At 38.9% G+C, this 14,833-nt stretch overlaps 1 long non-coding RNA gene across 1 annotated transcript; it reads right to left on the bottom strand.

Annotated features, from left to right (window-relative positions):
• Positions 1-2,489: 2,489 nt before the first annotated feature.
• LOC135113120 (uncharacterized) lies at positions 2,490-14,039 on the bottom strand. The gene is made up of 2 exons (XR_010274713.1): positions 12,740-14,039; positions 2,490-2,665 (listed from the first exon to the last, which is right to left on the bottom strand). It is a non-coding gene; the product is annotated as an uncharacterized LOC135113120 (long non-coding RNA).
• Between the last annotated feature and the right edge of the window lie 794 nt (positions 14,040-14,833).

Here is a 14,833-nt window from a genome sequence, read left to right as displayed (position 1 = left end):
GTGTGTGTTTTAGATGTTTTTTAGCGTGTTTTGGTTATATTGGCTGAGTTTTGTGAGCATATCAGTGTGTTTTGAGTGCTTTTTGGGTGTTTTTAGCGTGATTTAGATGTGTTTGGATGAGTTTTTTTTTTTGGGTATTGAGGTGATGTGGGGTGTTTTGAGTGTGTTTTCGGTGTTTTGGGTGTGTTCGGGTGAGTTTTGTGGATATATTTGTGAGAATGTTTTGAGTGTATTTTGAATGTTTTAAATGTGTGTTAGGTGTGATTGGATGGGTTTGGTTATATTTAGGGGTATTTTGAATCTCTTGGGTGTGTCTGGGTCATTATTGTTGTATTTAAGGATGTTTTGAGTGTGTTTTGGGTTGTTTTTGAGTGCAGTTTGTGTGTGTTTTGGTGAGTTTTGTTGTAATTAAGGATGTTCTGAGTGCAGTTTGGGTGAACTTTGTGGGTGTCTTGTGTTTTGAGTGTGTTTTGGGGTATTTTGGCCACACACACGCCCCAGTAACAAAAATAACTTAAAAACCACAACCTCATCAGATCTTACCATAACATATACAGGACAATCTTACCAGGTCTATTATACCCACTAGGGCTTGCCACACTCCAGACATTGCGCAGGTACTCGTGAAAAAATCCTCCCTGCCTCTCCCACTCACTACTCCAGCCCCTAACTCTTCCAACACATAACAAATCCCAATAAACACAGAACCTCACCAAACCCCAACTTATAACAACTCAATCCCCCGGCAGGTTGTGAAGTCCACGAAGCACAGGCAGAGGAACAAAGGGGACAAGGACGTGGGGCGGCGATCAGAGGAAAGTCTCTCTCTCTCCAATGCTAGAAATTCTCTCTTTCTTAGTATTTTTGTCTCCATCTGTCCAAGTATTTTTTTCTCTATGTCTCCAGTATTTTCTCTCCTTCACTGCAATATTTTTTCCTCCAAGTATTTTTGTCTCCACTTCTCCCCTTATATAGGGTGTTATATGGTGTTTTGTGTGTGTTTTATATATTTTTAGCGTGTTTTGGTTATATTGGCTGAGTTTTATGGGCATAACAGGGTGTTTTGAATGCTTTTTGGGTGTTTTTAGCATGATTTAGATGTGTTTGGATGAGTTTTTTAGGGTATTGATTTGATGTGGGGTGTTTTGAGTGTGTTTTCGGTGTTTTTTGGTGTGTTCGGGTCAGTTTTGTGGATATATTTGGATATTTTGGGGATGTTTTGAGTGCATTTTGAATGATTTAAACGTGTGTTAGGTGTGATTGGATGAGTTTGGATATATATATAGGGGTATTTTGAATTTGTTGGGTGTGTCTGGGTCATTATTGTTGTATTTAAGGATGTTTTGAGTGTGTTTTGGGTTGTTTTGAGTGCAGTTTGTGTGTTTTGGGTTGTTTTGAGTGCAGTTTGTATGTGTTTGGGTGAGTTTTGTTGTAGTTAAGGATGTTCTGAATGCGGTTTGGGTAAACTTTGTGGGTGTCTTGTGTTTTGAGTGTGTTTTAGGGTATTTTGGCCTCACACGCCCGTCCTCCAAGTATTTTTGTCTCCACTTCTCCCCAAATATAGAGTGTTATGTGGTGTTTTGTGTGTGTTTTAGATGTTTTTACTGTGTTTTGGTTATATTGGCTGAGTTTTGTGGACATGTCAGGGTGTTTTGAGTGCTTTTTGGGTGTTTTTAGTGTGATTTAGATGTGTTTGGATGAGTTTTTTTGGGTATTGATGTGATGTGGTGTGTTTTGAGTGTGTTTTCGGTGTTTTGGGTGTGTTTGGGTGAGTTTTATGGATATATTTGGGTATTGTGGGGATGTTTTGAGTGTATTTTGAATGTTTTAAATGTGTGTTAGGTGTGATTGGATGAGTTTGGTTATATTTCGGGGTAGTTTGAATTTGTTGGGTGTGTCTGAGTCATTATTGTTGTATTTAAGGATGTTTTGAGTGTGTTTTGGGTTGTTTTGAGTGCAATTTGTCTGTGTTTGGGTGAGTTTTGTTGTAGTTAAGGATGTTCTGAGTGCAGTTTGGGTGAACTTTGTGCGTGTCTTGTGTTTTGAGTGTGTTTTAGGGTATTTTGACCACACACGCCCCCCAGTAACCCAAATAACATAACTTAAACACCACAACCTCATCAGATCTTACCGTAACATATACAGGACAAACTTATCTGGTCTGTTATACCCACAAGGGCTTGCCACACGCCTGACATTGCACAGGTACTCGTGAAAAAAGTTTCCCTGCCTCTATCACTCACTACTCCAGCCCCTAACTCTTCCAACACATAATGAATCCCAATAAACACACACAACCTCACCAAACCCCAACTTATAACAACTCAATCCCCCGGCAGGTTGTGAAGTCCACAAAGCACAGGCGGAGGAACAAAGGGGACAAGGACATGGGGCGGTGATCAGAGGAAAGTCTCTCTCTCTCCAATGCTAGAAATTCTCTCTTTCTTAGTATTTTTCTCTCCATATCTCCAAGTATTTTTTTCTCCATCTCTCCATGTCTCCAGTATTTTCTCTCCTTCACTGCAATATTTTTTCCTCCAAGTATTTTTGTTTCCACTTTTCCCTTATTTTTCCCTTCATCTCCATCAAGTATGTTTCTCTCCATCTCTGCACTATTTGTCTTGCATATCTTAGTTTTCTCTCCATCCATCAAGTATTTTCTCACCTCCAGTTTTTTTCCTCCCCTTATTTTTTCCCCCCTTCTCTCCATCTCTCCTGTACTTTTCCTTCCATTTCTTTTACTTTCTCTCCATCAATCATTTTTTCCCCTCCATTTTTTTTCCCTCCACTCTCCAGTTTCCCTCCTCCCTGCAAGGAACATAAACAAACAGGTGGATTGTATAGCTGGTATATTTATTTTCATAACATGTTGCTATAATGATAAATGACTTCAAATAATAAAAAGATTGATAAATTTCTCCATAAAATAATTTTCCATTCAACCAAATAGTAACATTTCTTTCTTTCTTTCCTTCTTCTTCCTATTCAGACTTAAAGATATGAAAAATGGCATTTCTTACAAATTTAAAAAAAGGGGGAAGGGGGACAGTGGGGCAGGCAGGTTTGTTTTGGTTAGGTTTTCTTGTTTGTGTTGTATTGGAGTGAGTGGAGTGAGGAATCTTTGAAAGGATCCAAATTTCCCCATGGAAGCACACACGTACAGACACACCCACAACCTCTGTCTTTTTTTTTTTTTCGTCTGCCATTAGACGAATGAGAATCATGGAAGTAGGGACCAGACACACGCGCACACATACATACACGCACACACAGGTACGGGTCGTCTCGTGCACACTGGGAGGCTGGGAGGCTGCTGGCATGCACACTAGGGAGGTGGGGGGCAGGGAGAGGGGAGGTTCTGGTCTTGTCTGGCTGTTGGGTTACCATAGGAATCTTGACTTGTACACCTTCAAATGTCAACTTTCTTGTGCCTTGAATATTAGGTTAGGTCTGGTTAGGTTAGGTTGGGTTAGGTCTGGTTAGGTTAGGTTGGGTTAGGTCTGGTCTGGTCTGTGTTGCAATAAAATTTAAGTGTCCCTTAACAATATTTTAATTTTCTGCCTGTCTTGAATACTGTGTTAAGTCAGGTTAGGTCTTGTCTGGGTTGGGTTGGGATCAAATTTTAACTTCCTTCTAACAAAATCTTAACTTTCTGCCTGCCTTGAATACTGTGTTAGGTTAAGTTAGGTCATGACTTTGTGCCTGCTCTGAATACTGGGTTGGGTCTGGTTAAGCTAGGTCTGGGTGTGTCTGGGTTGGATTGGGATAAAACTATCTTTCTTCCTACAAAATCTTCACTTTCTACCTCTCCTCTCCTGGGCTGACCTGTGAATGAGCTCACTGCGGCAAAGAAGTGACCTAAGGGTGAGTTACTGTCTGTCTGTCTGTCTGTTTGTCACTGCTCCTCAAAACACTGCATTGTTACTTCATTACTCAAAAAGGTTAAGGCTGTCTGTCTGTCTGTCTGTCTGTTTGTCATTGCATTGTTACTTCATTACTATATAAGGTTCAGTGACGGGTGTCTGTCTCTGTCTTGCATTGCTAAGTTAGTCTGGTATATGGTCTGTTTGTCTGTCTGTCTGTCACTCCCCACCACAGCCTCCTTTACTGTCTGTCTGTCTGTCTGTCAGACACTGGCTCTGTATGGTTAAAATGATGTATTGTTAAGACAATTTAGTGTATGGCATGTCTGTCTGTCTGTCTGTCACTCCTCACCAGTCTAAAACAGCCTCCAAGCCCCAAACAAGCTCTCTCTTTCTCTCTCTCTCTCTCTCTCTCTCTCTCTCTCTCTCTCTCTCTCTCGCTCTCCCAGCACACAGTATCCTAAGATCATGGCAAGTAATATAGATATAATATATATTTATATAATATATAACTTAAGGAACATAGGTTACACTTAAAGAGTTCTATGACAAGTTTATCTGCTTTGGCAACAGGAATACATCTATATTTAACTCTCTCTCTCTCTCTCTCTCTCTCGTTTATTTATTGATTTTATTTGTCTACTTACGTATCATTTATTTGTTTATATTTATCAGTATTTATATACTTTTTGTCTGTCATTATCAACTTCTGTAATATGTATTTAAGTTAACATTTTTTAATTAAAAATTTTCTAATAATAATATCTAATTTATTTTCTTTTTCTTTCTTTCTTTTTCTTTCTTTATTATTATTTTTATTATTATTATTATTATTATTATTATTATTATTATTATTATTATTATTATTATTTATTTTTTTATTTTTTATTTATTTATTTTTTTTATGCATATGTGCTATTTTTCATTCATGTCTCCCACACTCTCCTCAATCCCTTTAAGTCAGCTGAGAGTGGAGAGAACACATCGTCTTATTAGCTCCTGTTTAAATCGAGGGGCTGAGAGGATGGTATAAGGAAGGTAATATTGTCTGAGGTAATGGTTGCAGGGGATAATGATGATAGCGACCTTGAAATGTTATCATGAGGGTTTATTTATGATGACTTGTTAAGGATTTAATAAATATTTAATAAAATAAATATTTAATAAATAGGGAGATAGTGGAACAGGAGATAGATAGGCTAAAAAAGTTCAAGTCACCAGGACCTGATGAAGTATATCCCAGATTACTCAAGGAATGTAAAGAGATTATTAGTGAGCCGTTAGTTTCTGTCTTTAGGAAATCACTGGAGTCGGGTGAGGTACCAGTAATGTGGAGGCAGGCTAATGTAGTACCCATCTTTAAGAAAGGAGATAAAACTTTAGTGTCTAGTTATAGACCTGTCAGCTTAACTTCAGTTGTAGGTAAAATGTTAGAGTCAATAATAGCAAGGAACATTAGGGAACATTTAGACAAACATAACTTGATAAATCAGTCACAGCATGGCTTCACGAAGGGGAAGTCTTGCCTGACAAACTTGTTAAGTTTTTACAGTAAGGTGTATGAGGCAGTAGATAATGGTGATAGTTATGATATCTTATATCTGGACTTTAGTAAAGCATTTGACAAGGTACCCAATCAAAGGCTCCAGAGAAAGGTTAGGACACACGGGATAGATGGGAAAGTGTTAGGCTGGATAGGGTCATGGCTTGGTAACAGGCGACAGAGAGTGGTAATAAACGGCTCGAAATCCGAGTAGGGTCATGTAATTAGTGGGGTGCCACAGGGATCAGTAGTAGTAGTTAAACAGTAAGAGAAAAAGAAAAACGAAACTAAATAAAAAAATAGTTGAACAGCAATAAGAAAAAAAAATACAAATTCAAACAAATAATAATAATAATAATAAAAAACAAGCAAAGATAAACATTAACCCAAAAAACAACAACAACAACCCAATTATCCCCTCCCCTCCCCTCCCTCCTGGGTTTTCAGGGGTATTTCTCCTGTTATTAATGTAGAAATGTTGTTATTGTGTCACTAGAACCGTAAAAAGCACCCTTGAAAACCTGTCACCTCGACTAGAACCTTTTAAAAGCGTGTTTCTTGTTACTAATATAGAATTGTTGTTAATCTGTCACTAGAACTGTAAAACCACCCTTGAAAACCTGTGCAACTACTGAGAGAGAGAGAGAGAGAGAGAGAGAGAGAGAGGAGCATTTTAGTTGAGCCTATCCTGGGCTGGTTCGTGTTTGCTGCGGTAACGGTGCAGCAGTGAGTGAAATTTTCGTTAATAATCACGTAGCTGGTGTGAAGTTTGGAAAGGGGAGTGAGGAAGTGAAAATATTTATATTATTTGAATTACTATTTGATAACATGTCAACTTGTGTGTGTGTGTGTGTATGAGTGTGTGGACTGTGGATGGGTTCAAGAGCATTGACAGATGGCGTTGGGGAGGGAGAGCGGGCAGCTGGCTAGCTGGCCACCCGCAGTGTTTTGGCCAGCACTGGTCAGTTCTACCACACACGCTCTATTAACCAGTGTTTCCGTATTCCTGGCAGCTTCTCCCTGCACCGAGCACCGCCAGGCAGCACCAGAGAGGCACGAGTACGTAAGGTGAGTCCAGCAGTGCCAGCCTCACTGCCTTCACCTACAGCATCCTCCTCCTCCCTGTAGTGTTGTACTCGTTTATTTAGGTCTTATTATTCGTTGTTTAGGTATTTTTTTTGGTTATTTATTTATTTTTAGGTTTCGTTTACATCAGAGTCTGGAAACAGTTGGAGATTTAGGCAAATATTGAATGTTGGTCAATATGTAAACAAGCTGTCAGCTGGGGTAGAGGCGGGGCTTCAGTTATTTCAGCCATTATTTGCCTCGTCTTTCACTTATTGTAAGCCAAACATATCACAAAACGTAGCCACATGTCTAGCCTTAATATCCGCTGGTCAGATAAAGCCGCCATTGCCTGCTTTTGGTGTCATGAACGAATAATTAACGAAATATGGCCGCCGGCTTCCCCACTGTGGTCGCCGCCGAGGGCGGCCATGATGGACTCCTGCATGTTCCAGCTCGCAAGTTCCAATATTTTTTTTATTTTTTTTGAATTACTTTATTTGGCTTCTATAGTACAATTTTGTGGTTTCTAAAAATATTTTGTTGCTTATGAAGTGTGTTTCATGCTTCAGTTAAGTAAATGTGCTGAATTTATTGTTGTTTTTTTGCGTAAATAAGGGGCGGTTTGTACGGTTATTTTTACCCAAGACGATTCTTGGCTTTTTTATTTGAGCCTTTAGTGAAGATTTTACTGCTTTAAAAAATCGTTTATGATATTTAAAATGTTTTGCGTTCCTATTGAGTTAAGTATGTGGAATTTAAAATAGCTTTTAATCCCGTTAAAAGTGTTGATTTTGCCATTTTTTAGATTCTTTATTTCTCAATTTCAGCTTGTAACTAACTTTACACTGTTTTAAAAAATAGTTCAGATTTTTTAAAGTGTTTTTTCATTGTTGTAAAGTGAAGTGGGTGGACTTTTCAATGGTTTTAATGGTGTCAAAGGTTCCAACACTTTTCCATATTTCATATTAATATTTCTTTACAACTACTCAGGCTGGAGATGTTTTGATATTGTGAATATTAATTTAAGTAATTGTCAAGTCAGAATATATAAGGCATTCGAGCCTAGCTTCATTTTTTCTAAGGGTCAATTTTAAAATGAAATACGTTACGTACGTAAGCCAGCGGGCTGGTGGCAGTTCGCCTGTGACGTCATCAAGCCGGGACCCGCTCGGTTCCGGTGTCTCCTCGTCAGTATTTTCCTTAATTTCCAGTGTTTTTTCAAGTGTTTCCAGCTGTTCCCATACTCAGGTGTGTAGGTTGTACTAGTAGTAGGAGAAAAAATATAGAAATTGAGGAGGAGGAGGAAGAAGTAAGGAGAAATGGAGGAGGAGGAGTGCATAAGGTGTAAATACGAATGTTTAGTTTAGTTTCCCTTCTTGCCCTGCCTTTCTCTAATATTTCGTGTGTTTTGGGTGTTTTACCTGCTTTGGGTGTATCTAGGAGTGTTGGGTGTTTTAAGTTTTGGGGGTGTTTAGGTGTGTTTAGGATGTATACTTGCTGTTGTGTGTTTTTTTTTTTTTTTTGGAGGGGGCAGTGAATTTAGGGTGTTTTAAGTTTCGCTTAAGATGTTTTTAGGTGCATTTTACGTGTTTTTAGTCTTGTGGAGTGTTTTGAGTATATTATGGAGTGTTTTGGTGTGTTTTGGGTGTGTCTGGGAATATATTAAAGTGCTGTTAGTTTGTTTTGGGTGCTTTAAGTGTTTTGGGTGAGTTTTGGTGTGTGTGTGGGGTTTTTTGGGTGTATTTGAGTGTGAGTGGGGTGTATTGGGTGCATTTTGGTGTGTGTTGCGCATATTCTGTGGTGTGCTGGGATGTTTTTAGTGTGCTTCAATGAGTTGTGTGGTATTTTGGGTGAATTTGAGTGTTTTGAGTGTTGGTGAATTTTGTGGATGGTTAGGAAGTTCAGAGTGCTTTGAGTGTGTTTTGGATATTTTGAGTTTTTGGGTGAGTTTTGTGGGTATTCTAGGGTGTTATGTGGTATTTTGTGTGTGTTTTGGATGTTTTTTAGCGTGTTTTGGTTATATTGGCTAAGTTTTGTGGGCATATCAGAGTGTTTTGAGTGTTTTTTGGATGTTTTTAGCGTGATTTAGATGTGTTTGGGTGAGTTTTTTGGGTATTGAGGTGATGTGGGGTGTTTTGAGTGTGTTTTCGATGATTAAAAACGTGTTTTGGTTGTTTTCGGATGAGGTTGTGGAAGTATTTGGATATTGTGGTGATGTTTTGAGTGTATTTTGAATGTTTTAAACGTGTTAGGTGTGATTGGATCTCCCTGCCTCTCCCACTCACTACTCAAGCCCCTAACTCTTCCAACACATAACGAATCCCAATAAACACACAACCTCACCAAACCCCAACTTATAAATCAATCCCCCGGCAGATTGTGAAGTCCATGAAGCACAGGTGGAGGAACAAAGGGGACAAGGACGTGGGGCGGCGACCAGAGGAAAGTCTCTCTCTCTCCAATGCTAGAAATTCTCTCTTTCTTAGTATTTTTCTCTCCATCTCTTCAAGTATTTTTTTTCTCCATGTCTCCAGTATTTTCTCTCCTTCACTGCATTATTTTTTCCTGCAAGTATTTTTGTCTCCACTTCTTCCCTTATATAGGGTGTTATGTGGTGTTTTGTGTGTGTTTTAGATGTTTTTTAGCGTGTTTTGGTTATATTGGCTGAGTTTTGTGGGCATATCATTGTGTTTTGAGTGCTTTTTGGGTGTTTTTAGCGTGATTTAGATGTGTTTGGATGAGTTTTTTTTTTTGGGTATTGAGGTGATGTGGGGTGTTTTGAGGGTGCTTTCGGTGTTTTGGGTGAGTTTTGTGGATATATTTGTGAGAATGTTTTGAGTGTATTTTGAATGTTTTAAATGTGTGTTAGGTGTGATTGGATGGGTTTGGTTATATTTAGGGGTATTTTGAATCTCTTGGGTGTGTCTGGGTCATTATTGTTGTATTTAAGGATGTTTTGAGTGTGTTTTGGGTTGTTTTTGAGTGCAGTTTGTGTGTGTTTTGGTGAGTTTTGTTGTAATTAAGGATGTTCTGAGTGTAGTTTGCTTGAACTTTGTGGGTGTCTTGTGTTTTGAGTGTGTTTTGGGGTATTTTGGCCACACACACGCCCCAGTAACCCAAATAACTTAAAAACCACAACCTCATCAGATCTTACCATAACATATACAGGACAATCTTACCAGGTCTATTATACCCACTAGGGCTTGCCACACTCCAGACATTGCGCAGGTACTCGTGAAAAAATCCTCCTTGCCTCTCCCACTTACTACTCCAGCCCCTAACTCTTCCAACACATAACAAATCCCAATAAACACACACAACCTCACCAAACCCCAACTTATAACAACTCAATCCCCCGGCAGGTTGTGAAGTCCACGAAGCACAGGTGGAGGAACAAAGGGGACAAGGACGTGGGGCGGCGATCAGAGGAAAGTCTTTCTCTCTCCAATGCTAGAAATTCTCTCTTTCGTAGTATTTTTGTCTCCATCTCTCCAAGTATTTTTTTCTCTATGTCTCCAGTATTTTTTCTCCTTCACTGCAATATTTTTTCCTCCAAGTATTTTTGTCTCCACTTCTCCCCTTATATAAGGTGTTATGTGGTGTTTTATGTGTGTTTTAGATGTTTTTTAGCGTGTTTTGGCTGAGTTTTGTGGGCATATCAGGGTGTTTTGAGTGCTTTTTGGGTGTTTTTAGCATGATTTAGATGTGTTTGGATGAGTTTTTTGGGGTATTGAGGTGATATGGGGTGTTTTGAGTGTGTTTTCGGTGTTCTTTGGTGTGTTCAGGTCAGTTTTGTGGATATATTTGGGTATTTTGGGGATGTTTTGAGTGCATTTTGAATGTTTTAAACGTGTGCTTAGGTGTGATTGGATGAGTTTGGATATATATAGGGGTATTTTGAATCTGTTGGGTGTGTCTGGGTCATTATTGTTGTATTTAAGGATGTTTTGAGTGTGTTTTGGGTTGTTTTGAGTGCAGTTTCTGTGTGTTTTGGGTTGTTTTGAGTGCAGTTTGTATGTGTTTGGGTGAGTTTTGTTGTAGTTAAGGATGTTCTGAGTGCAGTTCGGGTAAACTTTGTGGGTGTCTTGTGTTTTGAGTGTGTTTTAGGGTATTTTCAGTGTGTTTTAGAATATTTTGGCCACACATGCCCCATCAGTAACCCAAACAACATAACTTAAACACCACAACCTCATCAGATCTTACCGTAACATGTACAGGACAATCTTATCAGGTCTGTTATACCCACAAGGGCTTGTCACACTCCAGACATTGCGCAGGTACTCGTGAAAAAAGTCTCCCTGCCTCTCCCACTCACTACTCCAGCCCCTAACTCTTCCAACACGTAACGAATACCAATAAACACAGAACCTCACCAAACCCCAACTTATAACAACTCAATCCCCCGGCAGGTTGTGAAGTCCACGAAGCACAGGCAGAGGAACAAAGGGGACAAGGACGTGGGGCGGCGATCAGAGGAAAGTCTCTCTCTCTCCAATGCTAGAAATTCTCTCTTTCTTAGTATTTTTGTCTCCATCTGTCCAAGTATTTTTTTCTCTATGTCTCCAGTATTTTCTCTCCTTCACTGCAATTTTTTTTCCTCCAAGTGTTTTTGTCTCCACTTCTCCCCTTATATAGGGTGTTATATGGTGTTTTGTGTGTGTTTTATATGTTTTTAGCGTGTTTTGGTTATATTGGCTGAGTTTTATGGGCATATTAGGGTGTTTTGAATGCTTTTTGGGTGTTTTTAGCATGATTTAGATGTGTTTGGATGAGTTTTTTAGGGTATTGAGTTGATGTGGGGTGTTTTGAGTGTGTTTTCGGTGTTTTTTGGTGTGTTCGGGTCAGTTTTGTGGATATATTTGGATATTTTGGGGATGTTTTGAGTGCATTTTGAATGATTTAAACGTGTGTTAGGTGTGATTGGATGAGTTTGGATATATATATAGGGGTATTTTGAATTTGTTGGGTGTGTCTGGGTCATTATTGTTGTATTTAAGGATGTTTTGAGTGTGTTTTGGGTTGTTTTGAGTGCAGTTTGCGTGTTTTGGGTTGTTTTGAGTGCAGTTTGTATGTGTTTGGGTGAGTTTTGTTGTAGTTAAGGATGTTTTGGCCACACACGCCCGTCCTCCAAGTATTTTTGTCTCCACTTCTCCCCAAATATAGAGTGTTATGTGGTGTTTTGTGTGTGTTTTAGATGATTTTTACTGTGTTTTGGTTATATTGGCTGAGTTTTGTGGACACGTCAGGGTGTTTTGAGTGCTTTTTGGGTGTTTTTAGTGTGATTTAGATGTGTTTGGATGAGTTTTTTTGGGTATTGAGGTGATGTGGTGTGTTTTGAGTGTGTTTTCGGTGTTTTGGGTGTGTTTGGGTGAGTTTTATGGATATATTTGGGTATTGTGGGGATGTTTTGAGTGTATTTTGAATGTTTTAAATGTGTGTTAGGTGTGATTGGATGAGTTTGGTTATATTTTGGGATAGTTTGAATTTGTTGGGTGTGTCTGAGTCATTATTGTTGTATTTAAGGATGTTTTGAGTGTGTTTTGGGTTGTTTTGAGTGCAATTTGTGTGTGTTTGGGTGAGTTTTGTTGTAGTTAAGGATGTTCTGAGTGCAGTTTGGGTGAACTTTGTGCGTGTCTTGTGTTCTGAGTGTGTTTTAGGGTATTTTGACCACACACGCCCCCCAGTAACCCAAATAACATAACTTAAACACCACAACCTCATCAGATCTTACCGTAACATATACAGGACAATCTTTTCTGGTCTGTTATACCCACAAGGGCTTGCCACACGCCTGACATTGCACAGGTACTCGTGAAAAAAGTTTCCCTGCCTCTCTCACTCACTACTCCAGCCTTTAACTCTTCCAACACATAATGAATCGCAATAAACACACACAACCTCACCAAACCCCAACTTATAACAACTCAATCCCCCGGCAGGTTGTGAAGTCCACGAAGCACAGGCGGAGGAACAAAGGGGACAAGGACGTGGGGCGGTGATCAGAGGAAAGTCTCTCTCTCTCCAATGCTAGAAATTCTCTCTTTCTTATTATTTTTCTCTCCATATCTCCAAGTATTTTTTTCTCCATCTCTCCATGTCTCCAGTATTTTCTCTCCTTCACTGCAATATTTTTTCCTCCAAGTATTTTTGTTTCCACTTTTCCCTTATTTTTCCCTTCATCTCCATCAAGTATGTTTCTCTCCATCTCTCCACTATTTGTCTTGCATATCTTAGTTTTCTCTCCATCCATCAAGTATTTTCTGACCTCCAGTATTTTTCCTCCCCTTATTTTTTCCCCCCTTCTCTCCATCTCTCCTGTACTTTTCCTTCCATTTCTTTTACTTTCTCTCCATCAATCATTTTTTCCCCTCCATCTTTTTTCCCTCCACTCTCCAGTTTCCCTCCTCCCTGCAAGGAACATAAACAAACAGGTGGATTGTATAGCTGGTATATTTATTTTCATAACATGTTGCTATAATAATAAATGACTTCAAATAATAAAAAGATTGATAAATTTCTCCATAAAATAATTTTCCATTCAACCAAATAGTAACATTTCTTTCTTTCTTTCCTTCTTCTTCCTATTCAGACTTAAAGATATGAAAAATGGCATTTCTTACAAATTTAAAAAAAGGGGGAAGGGGGACAGGGGGGCAGGCAGGTTTGTTTTGGTTAGGTTTTCTTGTTTGTGTTGTATTGGAGTGAGTGGAGTGAGGAATCTTTGAAAGGATCCAAATTTCCCCACGCAAGCACACACGTACAGACACACCCACAACCTCTGTCTTTTTTTTTTTTTTCGTCTGCCATTAGACGAATGAGAATCTTGGAAGTAGGGACCAGACACACGCGCACACATACATACACGCACACACAGGTACGGGTCTTCTCGTGCACACTGGGAGGCTGGGAGGCTGCTGGCATGCACGCTAGGGAGGTGGGGGGCGGGGAGAGGGGAGGTTCTGGTCTTGTCTGGCTGTTGGGTTACCATAGGAATCTTGACTTGTACACCTTCAAAACGTCAACTTTCTTGTGTATTGAATATTAGGTTAGGTCTGGTTAGGTTAGGTTGGGTTAGGTCTGGTCTGGTCTGTGTTGCAATAAAATTTATGTGTCCCTTAACAATATTTTAATTTTCTGCCTGTCTTGAATACTGTGTTAAGTCAGGTTAGGTCTTGTCTGGGTTGGGTTGGGATCAAATTTTAACTTCCTTCTAACAAAATCTTAACTTTCTGCCTGCCTTGAATACTGTGTTAGGTTAAGTTAGGTCATGACTTTGTGCCTGCTCTGAATACTGGGTTGGGTCTGGTTAAGCTAGGTCTGGGTGTGTCTGGGTTGGATTGGGATAAAACTATCTTTCTTCCTACAAAATCTTCACTTTCTACCTCTCCTCTCCTGGGCTGACCTGTGAATGAGCTCACTGCGGCAAAGAAGTGACCTAAGGGTGAGTTACTGTCTGTCTGTCTGTCTGTTTGTCACTGCTCCTCAAAACACTGCATTGTTACTTCATTACTCAAAAAGGTTAAGGCTGTCTGTCTGTCTGTCTGTCTGTTTGTCATTGCATTGTTACTTCATTACTATATAAGGTTCAGTGACGGGTGTCTGTCTCTGTCTTGCATTGCTAAGTTAGTCTGGTATATGGTCTGTTTGTCTGTCTGTCTGTCACTCCCCACCACAGCCTCCTTTACTGTCTGTCTGTCTGTCTGTCAGACACTGGCTCTGTATGGTTAAAATGATGTATTGTTAAGACAATTTAGTGTATGGCCTGTCTGTCTGTCTGTCACACCTCACCAGTCTAAAACAGTCTCCAAGCCCCACACAAGCTCTCTCTCTCTCTCTCTCTCTCTCTCAGCACACAGTATCCTAAGATCATGGCAAGCAATATAGATATAATATATATTTATATAATATATAACTTAAGGAACGTAGGTTACACAGTTCTATGACAAGTTTATCTGCTTTGGCAACAGGAATACATCTATATTTAACTCTCTCTCTCTCTCTCTCTCTCTCTCTCTCTCTCTCTCTCTCTCTCTCTCTCTCTCTCTCTCTCTCTCTCGTTTATTTATTGATTTTATTTGTCTACTCACGTATCATTTATATTGTTTATATTTATCAATTTTTATATACTTTTTGTCTGTCATTATCAACTTCTGTAATATCTATTTAAGTTAACATTTTTTAATTAAAAATTTTTGTAATAATAATATCTAATTTATTTTATTTATCTTTATTTATTTATTTATTTATTTATTAATTTATTATTATTATTATTATTTTTATTATTATTATTATTATTATTATTATTATTATTATTATTATTATTATTATTATTATTTTATTATTATTATTATTATCATTT

The sequence above is a fragment of the Scylla paramamosain genome, chromosome 25 (assembly GCF_035594125.1).
Source record: "Scylla paramamosain isolate STU-SP2022 chromosome 25, ASM3559412v1, whole genome shotgun sequence".
Taxonomy (NCBI): Eukaryota; Metazoa; Arthropoda; class Malacostraca; order Decapoda; family Portunidae; genus Scylla; species Scylla paramamosain.
This window is presented reverse-complemented; position numbering and strand designations above follow the sequence as displayed.